This window comes from Seriola dumerili, unplaced genomic scaffold (assembly GCF_002260705.1).
Source record: "Seriola dumerili isolate Sdu_G_001 unplaced genomic scaffold, Sdu_1.0 BDQW01002177.1, whole genome shotgun sequence".
Lineage (NCBI taxonomy): Eukaryota > Metazoa > Chordata > Actinopteri > Carangiformes > Carangidae > Seriola > Seriola dumerili.
In genome coordinates this window covers 92,188-108,896 of record NW_019176432.1, presented here as the reverse complement: position 1 = coordinate 108,896, position 16,709 = coordinate 92,188, and the positions used below count along the sequence as shown (strand labels likewise).

General features: G+C 43.2%; 1 protein-coding gene across 2 annotated transcripts in view; it reads right to left on the bottom strand.

Annotated features, from left to right (window-relative positions):
- The window catches only part of LOC111239235 (discoidin domain-containing receptor 2-like), a 35,106-nt gene extending 18,603 nt beyond the window's left edge, over positions 1-16,503 (bottom strand). Inside the window, exon 1 of one of the 2 annotated variants that reach the window (XM_022769072.1) lies at positions 16,206-16,503. The gene's annotated coding sequence lies outside the window, so the exon portion shown is untranslated. Of the gene's footprint in view, positions 1-8,605; positions 8,693-16,205 lie in introns of those variants that run through there. The other variant, XM_022769073.1, reaches the window with a different exon arrangement.
- Positions 16,504-16,709: the final 206 nt, after the last annotated feature.

Genomic DNA, 16,709 nt, shown 5'->3' with positions numbered 1-16,709 from the left:
AGAGGACGAGTAAACAACTCTATATCTACTGACTCAACATCTCTAGTGTCAGAGTGTTGCTGTGTAGTTGTGTGTGTGTGTGTGCGGATGTGTATTACCGTCCATGGACGAGACCGTACAGCTCCACTCTCATGCGACGGATGGTCAACAGCTTGTTGACGAGGGATCAGACGAGACGTAGCGCGTAGAATGATGGGCGGTAGTGAAGGTCGTTGATGACGGAGGGTAGGCTTTTTTGTTGCCCTCCATCACCTGGTGACAAACAACAGTGTGAGAAACAAACGACAGGCCTTCTGAGCAACGGGTCAGACGTCAGGTCTCATTTTAAAGTGATGAAAAAGCTTTCCCCCAACTGGAGTTCAGCCAGTCCGACCCTGACAAGTGAATTTGTTCTTTTGCCTGATAATTTATTATCTACATAAACACCCTTCCCCGAGCGAGGGTTTTACTGAAGACAAAAAAAACAACAAACTTGGTAGAAGCAAGTTCTCTACAAAAACAGAGAATATTAGTACAATATTAGTTACATATTTATATACATATGCCACCAACATTTCTTCGAAAAAACATGTTTTTGAAATTTTTTTGGTAAAATTTTTTTTTTTTTTCATAAAAATATTTTGGTGAATTTATTTATATTTTATTCTTATTTATTAAAAACACAGAAAAAACATTTTTATAAAAAAAAAAAAATTGTGCAATAAAAAATATATAAAATTTTAATAAACAAAAAATTTTTCAAAAAAATTTCATTAAACAATTATCTATAATTCATTTCTTTATTTATCCCGCCGAAGACAAAAAAAACTCCCTCCTTTCGGGGGCTGTTTATACAGATTGAAAAAAAAGAAACGTAGGAAAACAAATCCTGCTTTTAGTATTGACTTCATATTTATTAAAATACATTAGACTCACATAGTTATCGTATTTCGCCTAAACTGCGTCTCCTGAATTGGACCGAGCAATATGTTGCTCTAACATAAATGAATTCATGTCTTAGAATAACAAAATGTTCTGGGTAAAGTTATTCTGAGGGAGCTTCCCTGGAGGAAACAGTTTTCAGTCAGATAAAAAACATGACCCACTGTTAAACTGTGTCCTAACGGCCGTGCCGTTGGCAGCTTGGAAGACTAAACAGGAAGCTCCTGTGTAAATGTCATTTCCTGTGATATGAGTGTGAATGACCAGAAGCAGCTCAGAAGAAAATAAGCATACATTTTCTTTTTCCCTTCCTTCTTTCTTCTCATTCTTTTCTTTCTTATCGCTCCATTCACGTTTCCTCTTGCAGTTTTCTTCCATTCTTCCTGCTATCAGACCACTTTTCCTTGCCCCCCCCCCCACCAGCTGGTCCTTGCCCCTCTGTGGTGAGGCGTCAGGGTCACTCACTGTGATTTCCCTGCCGATCCTCACAGGGCTTCCACAGGCAGCCCGTCCCTGCTGTTAGTGAGGACGCTCGGGCGAACTCGTTCCCGGAGTTTCTGGCTATCGTCCCTGAAGTCACCGACACCGTCGGGAAGGTGAGGCGGCCCAGGTCCACCTGAGAAACACACCAATCAGAAGCTGGTCTGTCAATCATGTGACACACCAGGAACCAGGACCAGGTTTCACTTTCATTGCTTAAATGATCATTACTTTTTACATTTTCACTTCACGTCTATGATTTCAGTTTCTCCATTTTTAATTCAACATTTCTTCTTGTGTATTAACGAAAGCGTCTTTTTTTTGTTGCAGGTTGACACTCTGGCCGACACCTTCAAGTGCTTTTATACCAAACTAACAAGAGATTAAATTGTCTGACTGTAAATGTCCTGCAGTAAATACTTAATCTTGGTTGGACGGCAAACCCAAATTCAAAAAACTTCTTACTGACGATGTAACTTCCAGTATCATATTATAGACACAGTTTACTTGTTTATGGTTGAATTCACATCTGATGTGAGATTTTAAATCTCTGATTCTCTGTTGTTATTTTGATTTTTCTCTTCTGTTCTCGGTCTCACGTGTTCATTGAGATCTTGGTTCAATGTGATTCCTGATTAAATGAGTAAATAAAGTGATTAAAAATTAAAATTGTGGACAGAAACACTGAGGCTTTAACTTTGGCAGTCCCTTTGTTTGAATGTTTATGTTTGAATAAAGAGAGAACACTGACATGATCAAAGTTAAATTTAAAAATAAATGAAGATGCGATGATTGAAGAATCCACAGTCAGTGAAAACTTTTCTAATCAGACTGATTGAGGATTTTTTTCCGATTGAGAGAAAATGACCTTCAACCAGCTCCTCCCCCTCTTACATCCTGTTGCAGTGTTTTAAATATAAACTTATTTAGCAGCACAGGTCAGCCCGCCTAGTGAACGCTCCTGTTACACTGACTGAAGCAGGATCACGTTCCTCCTGATTAACCCCGACGCCTCCTGACGGAGCAGGTGACAGGACACGAACACACACCTGGCAGGTACTGACCTGTCCGAAGGCTCCTGCTGTCCCTCAGACCACCAGGCGCCTCCCCCTCCTCACGGTTCAGCGCTGCACACACACACACACACACACACCACACACACACAACCACAACACACACACACACACAGACACACACCACACACCACACAGACACACACACACACACACAGACACACAGACAACAGGCACACACACAGACACACACACACACACACAGACACACAGACACTACACCCACACACACACACACACACACACAGACACACACACACACAGACACACACACAGACACACAGACACGACACACACAACACAGGACACCATTACACACACAACACACCAAACACCACAACCACCCACACACACACACACAACACAACACACACACACACACACACCAGTCAATATAGATGTTCAACATTTATCATTTTAAAGTCTTAAGTACAACTCTGATTGTTCTCTACATGTTCCAAGTCATGAAATCTGTAACTTCACTCACGTGACGTTTTTAGATGTCGTGAGTGAATATAAATAATATAATATAATATAATATAATATAATATAATATAATTACATATAATATAATATAATATAATTAACATTAAACCAGCATCAACACTTGACAAGCTGTCGAGGTTTAATTTGTTGAGTTCATTTTTAAAATGATCTTGATCTAGATGTTTCGCATCATTAATATACTTGATAATAAACTACAGATAATTAAGGAAATAATTAAAATAAACTTATTAACATAGCACTATCTTAACGAGGTCACCTGGTGATTTACAGAAAAGAAAAAGAGAAAAACAATGCATCATAAAACAGAAGGACGTTGTTTTTGGGGGAAAATAATACAGATGTCTGTTTCAACACAACATTTTCAAACATTCATGAAGCTTTTCCAGAACAGAGGTTGTAGGAGGAGTCTGATAAAGACGTAAAGCTGTTTCCTGTCGATCCACAGTCTCTAACCTTCAGTCACCAGAACCGTTCCCGGAGCAACCAGCCCCCCCCCTCCCCCCCCCCGTTAAAACGCCTCGCATAAAGTGCATTACAACAGTCGAGGGCACAGAGAGAATAAAAGATGATTTATTATGTATGTGTTTATAATATATATACATTATTATAATTTAATAATATTATTATCTATTGTTTTATGTCAACTTTATTAAGATCTTTACCAGCAACAATGAGAAAGAAATCAATCATATCAATAGAGAAATGTTTAATTGATGTGATACGATGATGTCACTGACCTGGCGTATGTGGTCCCGTGGTCTCGTACCATTGGCTGAGCCTGTTGATGTCATCATTTGTGATCGATCCATTCTCCATGCCCAACATAGCGACCAATGTGCCTGTTTAAAACACACACACACACACACACACACACACAGTTCTTCACTTTTCCAAATACTTATAGAGTTAAATTTAGATCAGTTTAGAAGGTGGTGTGTTGTGTGTGTGTGTGGTGTGTGTGTGTGTGTACCGGGGTCGATCTGTCCGGAGATAGGTGCTTGTGGCTGAGATCGCAGCAGGAAGAGGTGCATGATGGTCCGCCGATCACCCAACACAACACGACATCTCTTGAGGAGAGAGAGAGAGATGTGAAGATGATGTCACTTCCTGTCATTATGACCCTGCAGGAAAGAGGAAGTTTGAACAATCCTTTCCACTGATACAGTAAAAACTTGTTTATTGCTTCATTAGATGGAAAGAACCAACCATGAGTTCTGTGGAGAAACCAACACACACACACACACACACACACACACACACCACACATCACACACGACACACACACACACACACACACACACACACACACACACAGGCTCTGTTTTTGAAAACAGTTGTTTTTAATGTAAACGAGCTTCTTCCTGCAGGTTTCACATGAAGGTGAGGGTGGACAGAGTACAGCGTGAGCGACGTCACAGAGATGGGCGGAGACTGCGACCAGAAACAACTGAAAGCTCACTGATGAACTTTTTACAAACACTGATCCCAGACCTGAAGTCGTCTGAATTACTTCCTACCTTAATTTACTATGTGTGTGTGTGTGTGTGTGTGTGTGTTGTGTGGTGTGTGTGTGTTGTGTGGTGTGTGTGTGAGATTTCACAATGGTTGTTGCCGTTGGAAGTGAGACATTTATAAATACTGGACCAAAACAGACAGCCCACTTCACTGAGGTTATATTGCAACACTGAACACTGAACACACACAACACACACCACACACCACACACAACACACCCACACACACACACAACACACACACACACACACACACACACACACTACAGTGGTCTTTTCACTGCGCTCTAGATTTTCTCTGCTCTGTTAGTTCTTTTAAAGTGAACGGACATAGCGGACGGTGAGAGAGGGAGAGGAGAGAGAGAGAGAGAGGGAGAGCGAGTGGTGGGCCTGAGAAGTGATACTAGAAAACATGAAGAAAAAGGATGAGAAAACACAAAGGGAGGAGGGGGAGGGAGGAGGGGGAGAGAAAAGGGGGAGAGGAGAACAATGGACGGAAGGGAAGAACAGAGTGACACAGAGCTGAAGTGAAACATTCAATTCATTCAACATTTAATCAAACTGAAGTGAGGACAAACAGCTGTGACATCACTTCCTGTTTGAGACCTGATTAGCGCTGGCGAGCCGCAGCAGCAGATCCGAACACTTGAAGCTCCTGATCCTGAACTAGTGATCGGATTCACTTATTGATCGCAGAGCTGAACGTTATTAAAATAAAATCCTATTGTGATACGAGTCCAGATGTTTTTTTAAATATGAAAACGATGATGTGGTTTTCTCTGTGGTCTGCACCAAACAAACATCTGGAGAATATCATCTAAAGGCCGTCTCTATAGCGACGGTGTGTTTCTGACACATTTGACTTTTATCTAAAAACTGCAGCTCCCGAGATTTGGATGTTGAACTTGGCAATATTGATAATATTTCAATGAATTGATAAGAGTCTGACTGGGACATTCATCATCAGAATGGTTCCTCCAGACTTGACGACCAATCGGATGGTTCGTCGGTCTGCGTGACGTAGAGATGTGATCGCACAACACTGTGCTCCGATTGGTCGACACGAGGAAGACGTTGGAGAAAACACTCCGACACATCAGTGTTTTAGTCCTGAGATGCTGCATCTTTCACAGAGACGAACTCTGACCTCTGTGTGTGGGACGGTCCGGCTCAGTGTTTCTGAACCTGACCTCCACTTAGAAACCAGTGCATCTGATCAGCCTGTGACCGGCTGACCCCGGATCAGTCACAGAGAAGACCGAGGCTGCAACACCTGCACACAAACACTGAGGAGTTCACCCGTCTCTGTCTCTGACGTCCATCTGCTCGGTTGAGGAAGTGAGTTCATTCACCGGAGCCGAGCGGGAACCAGAGAGCAGCCTCACTTCTTCTTCTCTGGCAACGACTCGGGGAGGGAGGGAGAGAGAGGGAGGGGGAGGGGGAGGGAGAGCTGTGTGTAATGTGTTGGCTGCAGCTCAGATTCCTGCACTGTTGCTCATCTCTACAGCAAAATCACATGACCAGAGAGGGAGAGAGAGAGAGAGAGAGAGAGAGAGAGAGAGAGAGAGAGAGAGAGAGAGAGGGGAAAAAACATGGAGTGAGAGACAGACAGTGAAAACGATCAAGAGAAGAAGAATGAGACCCAGAGACAGAAGAAGTCTTTTTAAACCACTTGATCTAAAGTCTGAAACAGATCAACAGGAAAAGTTCAGCTTCGTTTTTCACTCTTTCCTGTTGTTTATTGTGTCTGAGGTTAAAACCCCAGATGACACAGATTTCTGTTTTTACATCGTCTCAACAAAACTACAGGTTGTCGGTCAGTGTCTTTAATGACCGGCCGGTGACGGTCAAAGATTTAACAGAAACCACGTCACTGTCCAGGTGTGTCTGTCTGTAGATGAAGTGTTCTGATATAAAATGTAAGAAATAGTGAAAAAAGCTCGTGATAATTTCCAGATCCTGAGGCAGAATCTGGAAAAGAGTCAAAAGATTTTCAATTTAGTGTCGTTTCTCTCAAAGCAAAGCAGGAAATTCTCACGATGAAGAAGCTGGAAACTGTTTCATAAGTTACTTATAAACCTGCAGATCAACTCTCTGTCTATCGACGATCGGAGTAATCGATTAATCGACTAGTTGTTTCAGTTCGAATCTGTCCTGAATGTCCATGTGTGAGTGTCCTACTGCCTCCCTGAAACACTCTTACACGTGTCTGTTGTCTTTGACGTCACCCACAGGCTTCTGAAGCTCAGAGTGAACTGTTTCGCCGTTGCCATCTTGGCAGTGTCTGACTCCGCCCCTTAACTCCCAGCTAATCCAAAGGAGGGAGGGGCATGTGTGGAGCTGAGACTTCGGTGCATGGCGGTTTGTGGCGAGGATATGTTCCCGTTAGCATCATTAGCACAGCTGGTTGTCCAGGCATCTGGCTAAAAGGCTAACCCAAGGCTAATTCATTTGCTGATTAATTAGCTAGTTAACAAGGTGAGCTAACAAGCCAAGAACAGTGAATACAGACACTGATACCTGCTAATTAGTGCTAACATATAATTAAAGTAAGGTTCATAGATTATTATTTGTCTGATACTTGCATGAACTATCCTCCAAAATGCAGCAACGTTCAGTGATTCAAATTAGCAGAAGTGACACTTAGCACACAGCTAGCAGTTAGATACCGAGCAGCTGTCACTCAAAGAGGCCACGCCCTCAATCCTCCATAGCGTTAATCCTTAATAAAATGTAAACAGGTGAGTTATATAAACAGGTGTCATGAAGGAGGAAATTAGCTCTAGAGACTAAAACAGTTTCTGTACCAGGCTGTAAACATGTTTATTTCTGCTGTAAAGTTGGACATTTTAACATGGGAGTCTATGGGGACTGACTCACTGTTGGAGCCAGACTCTGGTGGTCGTTAGAGGAACTGCAGCTTCTGGTTCTTCAGTGTTGTGCAGCATTAAAAACATTCGATTCACAGAGAAACAGAAACAGAAGAAGAACAAAGAGATGAATCTGCAGCTGCAGCTTCTCCTCCATCTTTCCTTCCTCTCCTTTTTTTTTTAAATCTCCTTCTCCCTTCCTCTCTCCTTATCTCCTCCCTCGTCCCTCCCTCTATCCTCCTTTTCAGCCCCCCCCCCTCCTCCCCCCTCTGTCCTCCCTCCCACATCAGAACAAACCGGAGCCAAAAGCCTCAACATTCCAAACATTCAACGCAACCCAGAGCTCTCTCTCTCTCCCTGTCTGTGTCTATGTCTCTCGCTCAAGCAAACACACAGGAATCCACATGCCTTTCTCCAAGTCTCTCTCTCTCTCTCTCTCTCTCTCTCTCTCTCTCTCTCACTGACACACACAGGCATCTACATGTCTCTCGCTCTCTCTCTCTCGCTCTGGTTGGGGGGTGAATGAGACAGAGTTCACTGAGAACAAAACAGAGACGGTCGAGACAATAGAATAGAAAAGAATAGAAGAAGAAAGTTTGACTTCAAACGTGGATGAAGATCCACCAACACACTGTGTTGGCCAATCAGAAACAAGCGAGCACACTGTGTTCAGGTAGATGAGTCTGAACCACTGATGGTGCGTTGCTGCCGTTTGACCTGAGAATCTAAAGACTGTGGTTCTGTTAGCTTTCTTAAAGCTGTGAACACACTGTTAACTGTGAAGGTCCACCTTAAAACTGTGACTGTCCACCTTAAAAATGTGACCGTCCACCTTAAAACTGTGACCGTCCACCTTAAAACTGTGAACGTCTACCTTTAAACGGTGAACGTCCACCTTAAAATGGTGAAAGTCCACCTTAAAACTGTGAATTTCTACCTTGAGACAGTGAATGTTCACTGTTTTAAGGTGGACGTTCATTGTTTTAAGGTTTAAAGGTGGATAGGTGAGCGACAATCAGATCGACACCACCCTGTTGAAATCTATGTACCACACCAAAGTAGTAGCGTATACTGTGTACACAGAGTACTACATGAGAGTGTCCTGTGTACACAGAGTACTACACGAGAGTGTCCTGTGTACACAGAGTACTACATGAGAGTGTCCTGACAGAGACTAACAGCAGGTGGTTTAGCGTCACCAGTTCACCTGCATGTGTTTGGACTGTGGGAGGAAACTCACCCAGGAGGAGAACGTGCTCCACAGGAACCGCACGTTCAAATCCAGAACCTTCTCGCTGTGAGGAGACAAATCACTGCCCCACCGCGCCGCCCTATTCCTGTCTCTAATCCTAACCCTTTTAAAACTTTAGTCTAATTTTAGTTTAGTACACACACACACACACACACACACACACACACACAGACACACACACACACACACACACACACACACACACACACACACAGCAGTGCAAAGCCTGTGTTTAGTGAAGCTGCTGTTTTCAGCCTCTGGAGCTGCAGCAGCGTCTGTCTGATTATGCAACACAATAAACAATGACACACATACACTCACACACACACACACACACACACACACACACACACACACACACACACACACACACACACACACACACACACACAAACACACACACACACACACACAAACACACACACACACAAACACACAAACACACACACACACACACNCACACACACACACACACACAGCAGTGCAAAGCCTGTGTTTAGTGAAGCTGCTGTTTTCAGCCTCTGGAGCTGCAGCAGCGTCTGTCTGATTATGCAACACAATAAACAATGACACACATACACTCACACACACACACACACACACACACACACACACACACACACACACACACACACACACACACACACACACACACAGACACACACACACACAGACACAGACACAAACAGACACACACACACACACACACAGACACAAACAGACACACACACACACACTTGTGTCCGGCCGCCTGTGAGGACACAGCTGCTCATCAACAGGAAACTACAGAGGAAACATTAGGAACATTGTTGCTCATTAGTAACTCGTCAAAGCGACATGTGACACTCGTCAGAGGAGCGTTCACTGTCGACATGTTTCGCAGCCGTTTGTGTTCGTAGCAACAGTGTGGTGTTCTGGAGGTTTGTAGGTCACGACAACAGCAACACAAGATGTTACATAACGCCTCCTCAGTGTGAAGAGGCTCCAACACGACGTGTAAACTCACTCTGGACCAGCTGCAGGGTTAAGGTGGACCTTCACTTTTAAGGTGGATATACACAGTTTTGGTGTGGACTTTCATAGTTTTAAAAGGTTGAAGTTCACAGTTTTAAGGTGGACCTTCAGTTTTAAGGAGGATATTCACAGTTTTAAGGTGGACTATCATAGTTTAAAAGGTTGACGTTCACAGTTTTAAGGTGGACTATCATAGTTTAAAAGGTTGACGTTCACAGTTTTAAGGTGGATGTTTAGAATTTTAAGGTTTTAAGGTGTTAAGGTGGTTATTCACAGTTTTAAGGTGGACTTATACATTTTTAAGGTAGACGTTCACAGTTTTAAGGTGGACGTTCACAGTTTTAAGGTAGACGTTCACAGTTTTAAGGTGGACGTTCACAGTTTTAAGGTGGATGTTTACAAGTTTAAGGTGGACATTCACAGTTTTAAGGTTTTAAGGTGGTTATTCACAGTTTTAAGGTGGACTTATACCTTTTTAAGATGGACGTTCACATTTTTAAGGTGGACGTTCACAGTTTTAAGGTGGACGTTCACAGTTAACAGTGAGAGTTTAAACCTTGGAGCAGGTGACAGTTACCAGGTCTGAACCGGAGCTGCTGGCATCTGAAGAATGTGAGGAGCACTTGATTTAACATGTAGAGCTTTGAAGGGACGGACGACACTGCAGCCGAGAAGATGGGAATCAAACACACCTGAAGACCTGAATGAGGGACAATTCAGACCAGGCTCATGATTCACAGAGAGTCTGACCCGGATTCTGTTTTCCAAATATAATTCCAGTTTTATTGAACGCCTCTTGTTGTAATGAGACACATGATTAAATCAAACTGTTGAATGTTTCTGATTTTATATTTATTTCATTCACATTTTGTTTTTAGAAGATTTGTTGTTTCTCTTCTGGATTTCAGACTTTGAGTCTTTCCAGAAACAACTCTGACGTCAAACATGTCACTCAAAACTCACACACACACACACACACACACACACACACACACACACTGAGCAGGGGCATGCCTGCACACACCTGCAGGTATTTAAACACTCAGAGTGTATATCCATACCACCCTCCAGATTTGTGCACATGCGTACAACTGCATACTTACAGTACACACACCCACACACACACACACACACACACACACACACACACACACAGGTATGCAGGGGATCACAGCTCTGTCAGTGGGAGGTGGGGGAGGCTGTTACGACTTTGAACGAACATGACTGAGTTGCGGTTTGAGAGTCTGTCGATCCATGAACCACATCCCAGCATGCACTGGGTGAGAGGTGGTGTACAGCTGGTCAGTTAGAGGGCCGACACACACCAGCCTGACTGAGATGTGTTTACTGAGCAGAAATCCACCAGACTGATGCAGCACATGGATTACACTCATCTCCCATGGTGCATTGCAGATGTACTCACAACATGACAAGCTCGGACAGGAGGGAAATTTCTTCATAAATTGCATTTAAAATGAAAAAGATCCGACCTGAGCCTCAGGTAAAAACCTCCTGAACCACAGACACTGGAGGAACCAAGACCAAAGACGTGAAGACAACAACTCCCATGATCCCTCGCTTCTTCACGATGACATCACCAGAGTTTGAAGTAGGATTTGATGAGTTCAGAAACTGATGATGAACCAAACTGATGACATTCAGCAACAGTCTCAGATGTAACAATGAATGAATCTAAATATGGCAGCACAGACATTTTCTAAAAGCACTGACGCCATGGAGCTGACCTCTGACCTTTGACCTTTGAAAAAGAGATACAAGCTGTGTCCTAATTCAGGGGCTGCATCCTTCAGAGGACGCGGTCCACAGAGTTAAAACTGAAATGAGACAGTCTGGTCTACGGAGGATTTTCGCTTTGCGTCACCAGCTGTTCCCGCCCTAACTGTGGCGTCACAAAGTGCATCTCCTGTCGCCTAGCAACCATAACAACACATAACTTCTTTTCACATAAACTTGAGGTTTTAAGGCCCTTGATTTTAACAGTTGTACCGTTAGCTGTTCAAATGAGTTTGAACTGGTACTTTATTTTCATTTCTGGCTCGCATATCTTGGGATGTGTTGGCCCACGAAGGATCCACCTGTCGGGACACAGGTGTCAGAGCGAGTTGTCCTCGCAGTGACTTCACCCAGGAAGTATCTAAGTCATGTGACATTTATGTATGTTTCTATATCATCATCATCATCATCATCATCATCATCATCATCACCTTCATCATCACCATCATCATCACCATCATCATCACCATCACCATCATCACTATCATCATCATCATCACCTTCATCATCACCATCATCATCATCACTATCATCATCATCATCATCACCTTCATCATCACCATCATCATCACCATCATCATCATCATCATCATCACCTTCATCATCACCATCATCATCATCACTATCATCATCATCATCATCATCACCATCACCATCACCATCATCATCATCCTCATCACCATCATCACCTTCATCATCACCATCATCATCCCCTTCATCATCATCATCACTATCATCACCACCATCATCATCACCATCACCATCACCATCATCATCATCCTCATCACCATCATCACCTTCATCATCACCATCATCATCACCATCATCACCATCATCACTATCATCACCACCATCATCACCATCATCATCACCATCATCACTAGCATCATCATCACCATCATCATCACCATCATCATCATCACTATCATCATCATCACCATTATCATCATCATCACCATCATCATCATCATCATCATCACCATCATCATCATCATCATCATCATTATCACCATCATCCTCCTCAGCAGCAGTTGTGTTCTCTGCTCTTCCTCTGCTTCATCAGCCTCAGTGTGGTTTCTTAATGGTTTAATGAGCTGCTGCACATGGAAATTCCACACACACACACACACACACACACACACACATTCTGAATGTGTTTTACAGTGCAGCTGAAGTGGTTTATAGACTGATGCATCATGGGAGCATCGTCGCTCAGATCACAGCTTGACGAGCGGGTCAGAGACTTTAAACTTGATGACCTGAGGTTAAACCTTTATCTAAACTGCAGGACTTCACTGGAACATGAACACAGCCTCACACACTCGTCACTGAACGGCATCCAGGTGGAGCTGGATGCCGTTTAGAGGAGATCTGGATCTAATGCTGGAGATACTGGGACGGGACAAATGATGTTTTATTGGAAAGAGAGCACTCACTCCTGCTGAGATTCCTGACGACAGACGTTCAGTCCTCAGAGTCAGTTTTAATGTGGAGAACAAACTACACTTTTGTTTTTACTCCCATTTTCCATGATTTGAAATAAAAGATCTACAACTCACCCACAGATCCTGAGGCCCAGTGTCGTGTCATTCATCTGCCGCCATGTTGCAGCATGACAGACACAATCACTGAAAGTTTACACCATCCCAGTTCTTGCACCAGACATGTGAGCCACTGAGCAGGTTCTAGATGATCTGGATCTATGTGTGTGACAGTGTGATGCACTTCCTGTCAACATCCAGAAACTTCACAGAGTCACTGACGAGGAGCCACAATCAACCACCTGACCAACTGTGTCGCACCACATGAGGCACATGGTCACACCAGATACTAACCCCCCCAAAAAACAGATGCACATCTGTAGCACAAGTCTCACAGTTCAGCACCTAATAAATTATATTTTCAAAATAAAACTGCACATTTTAAAAGGGCCTTTTATTAGCTCTGTCCCAATTCAGAGGCTGCGTTTGAAGACCGATTGTGTCACAGTGACCAGGCTGTCTCATTTCAAAGGCTCCTTTAAATGTGTCCTTCTTTTCAACAGGTGGATCCTTCGTAGTCCAACATATCCCAAGATTCATTGCGAGCCGGTAATGAAAATAATTATGGCAGCAAAGAACACAGACAGAGAGCCTGAGGATTTCACTGTTAAATGTAGAAGTTCAACAGCTAACCGTTAAAACCAAGGGCCTGTGAAAAAAGTAAAATGTTGTCAAGGTTGCTAGGCGACAGGAGCCACACTTTCCGACACAATGGTAAAGGCGGGAACAGCAGGACCAGACTGTCTCATTTCGGTTCGGTTCGGCCCAGCGATTGTGAGCAGCCTGAGGCTCACCTGTGCAGTTACCATGCAGTGTAATCAACACCTGGACGTGCCACACCTGTCAGGTGGAGGGATGATCTGGACACTGACACGGATTTAAACACATTTGTGAAGAAAATTTGAGAGAAAAACGCTTTTTGTGTTTAGAGAGAAAGTTTCAGAGCTTTAACTTCAACAAAATCAGTCAGAGCTGCTCAGGAAACAAACACGAGGAAAAAGCTCATCAGAGGTTTGATGCTCTGAGACAAACAGGCAGAGGTGAAATTGTCTTCTTCTTCTTCTTCTTCTTCTTCTTCTTCTTCTTCTTCTTCTTCTTCTTCTTCTTCTTCCTCAGCAGACATTATGTGAGCTTGTGCAGAAACAGAAACCTGGACCTGGTTTCATGCTGGTTTTTCTCTCAGTCACACGACCGGACAAATATAATCCAAGACTTGTACTGATGTCCTGAACATCAGGTCCTGGAGCTGCACGCACGCACACACACACACACACACACACACACACACAGCTCTCACAGTCCAAGCCAAACACTGAGCTGCTGCTGTTGTTGTGAAATCAGTTGGTTCGACAGTAAATCAGTTTCTATTGCTTCATGTCACAAACATCAGTGACTCCATCACAGACAGCTGACGTCACAAACATCCCTTTGATGTTTCAGTATTTGTTATTGATTGTTCAGTTATCAGAAAATGTCAGACAGTGGTGAAATACAGCCTCACAATTTCCCACAATGCACGGCGACGTCTTCAAATGTGAAAGAAACCGTCTGAAACCCAAAGACTCTCAGTGTCCTGACCTGATCCTCTCACCAGAGAATATCTGACATGTGGGATTGAAGCTATTAATCAATACTGATCGATACTGACTGATCAATATGGGAAATAACTTCAGCATCAACACTGTTAAAGTTTTACCATCACATGGCGCCGACTCAACTGATTCCAGGTTCTTCTTTCCCACCGCAGATAGTTCCCCCTCAACGTGCCGTTGTTGCTATGGCGACGACATATGAAGCTATGGTGACATCATCTTCAGTGCAACACACGTGAACTGTCCTGGTCGTAATAACACTCTTCTTCTATTGATTAATGATCAGATTATTGATTTGGTCTCTAAAGAACGATCAGAAACTCTCTTCAGTATAACACACCGTGCTGCGGCTCCTCCTCAAACCACGTCTCATAGACAAGAGAAGAAGAAAGGGACAGTGACCACATGAGACCTCACTGCCCTGAAGAAAGAGAAGAAGAAGAAGAAGAAGAAAAAAGAGGAAGAAGAAGAGAGAGAGGAGGATTCACCCAGGAAACTGAGCATGAAAACAAGCCAACTATGACTCTTAATGTATCTCTCACACACACACACACACACACACACACACACACACACACACACACACACACACACACACACACACATTTTAAATTTGTCGCTTTTGTCGAAGGAGAAAACAGAATCCTGTGTCGATCACACATCATCATCATTTGGGATTAATAAAGTTTAGTCTTATGTTATTTTATACTGATGCACATGAATTTAATTGCTATTAATCCTGTTCTATGTTGTAACTTTAAAATCCTAACAATAAATATTAAATAATAAAATACACAAATGCAACATATGTACATATATTGAATTTCCACATATGAAATTATGTAGAAATGATAATATATAAAACCTATTGGAAATGTTCATATATTGACACATACTGTATGTCTGGCCCATAATAACATGTATGTTTATGTACAATATGTATGTTTATATTGTAGACATACTGTATGTTACATAAATATACATCCATCCCAAACAATACAATACAGCATGTTACAATACAGTTTCCCACAATGTGAAGACATGTTTAAAATTAATGAGAAATTAATCATATTTTTAAGGAAATACAATTTCTATATTATATGCTGCATATATCAATTATATATATATATATTGTTTTACCATATAAAAATCATCATATAGATATTATTAAGATATGTACATATATATAATTTTACTCTGGGTATTTCATATATGTTATAAGCTTGTATCCAGAGGATGTGTGTATGTGATAATGATATATCTCCTTATAGTTACATATCGTCACTGTTGACAGAGACATACAGGATGTTTATTTTCTGTCTTTTAATGTGTCTTTATCCTTTAATATCATAATAATTCGATAATATTCTCACAGACCAGAAAGTTTGGCAGCTCATTTCTTTTCTGTGACTTTAGATTTGATGCTTCGTTATTTAATCAGCAGTAGAGTTCTGCTGTTGTCATGTCTAGGCCTCAGCGTGCAGCTCCACCACTGACCCCAGCTCTGCTGTCATGCCCTCAACCCCCCCCCCCCCCCCCCCCCCCCCCCCCCCCCCCCCCCCCCCCCCCCCGGCTTCACCTTCCTCCTCCACCCGGTCCACACACACACACACACACACACACTCACGCGGACTGTCAGCTGTTTACCTGTCCGCAGGTTCCCTCCGGATCCACAACAGCAGCGAGCTTCCCTCCGGTTCGATCCGTTTTTTCTCGGAGTCCCAGTCCCGGCAGGTCGTGAGGTTGTTGTCGGGGACAGACAGACAGACACACGGACGGAGGAGTTCAGAGGATCATGATGGAGAAAACTAACGCTCCCCGTGTCTCTGATGAGTCTCCGAGCTCCTTATTTCTCCTCTTTTCCGTCCTTTTCTTCCACTTTTCCCTCCGCAGAGTTTGGAGAAGGAGCCGTGCTCACTCCAGAGAGAGGAACAAAAAAAGCTGCTGTGTATTTACATCACATCCCGTTTCCGAAGAGGAGGAGGAGGAGGAGGAGGAGGAGGAGGAGGAGGAGGAAGCAACATGAGCCCCCTGAGTGTCTGACATCTGAGAAGTTGGAGGAACTCTGCAGAAGGGCCCTATGAAGGGCCCTACGGAGGGCGGACAGGACTGTTCTCCCTATCGAAGCCTAGAACCGTTAGTTTCAGGTGT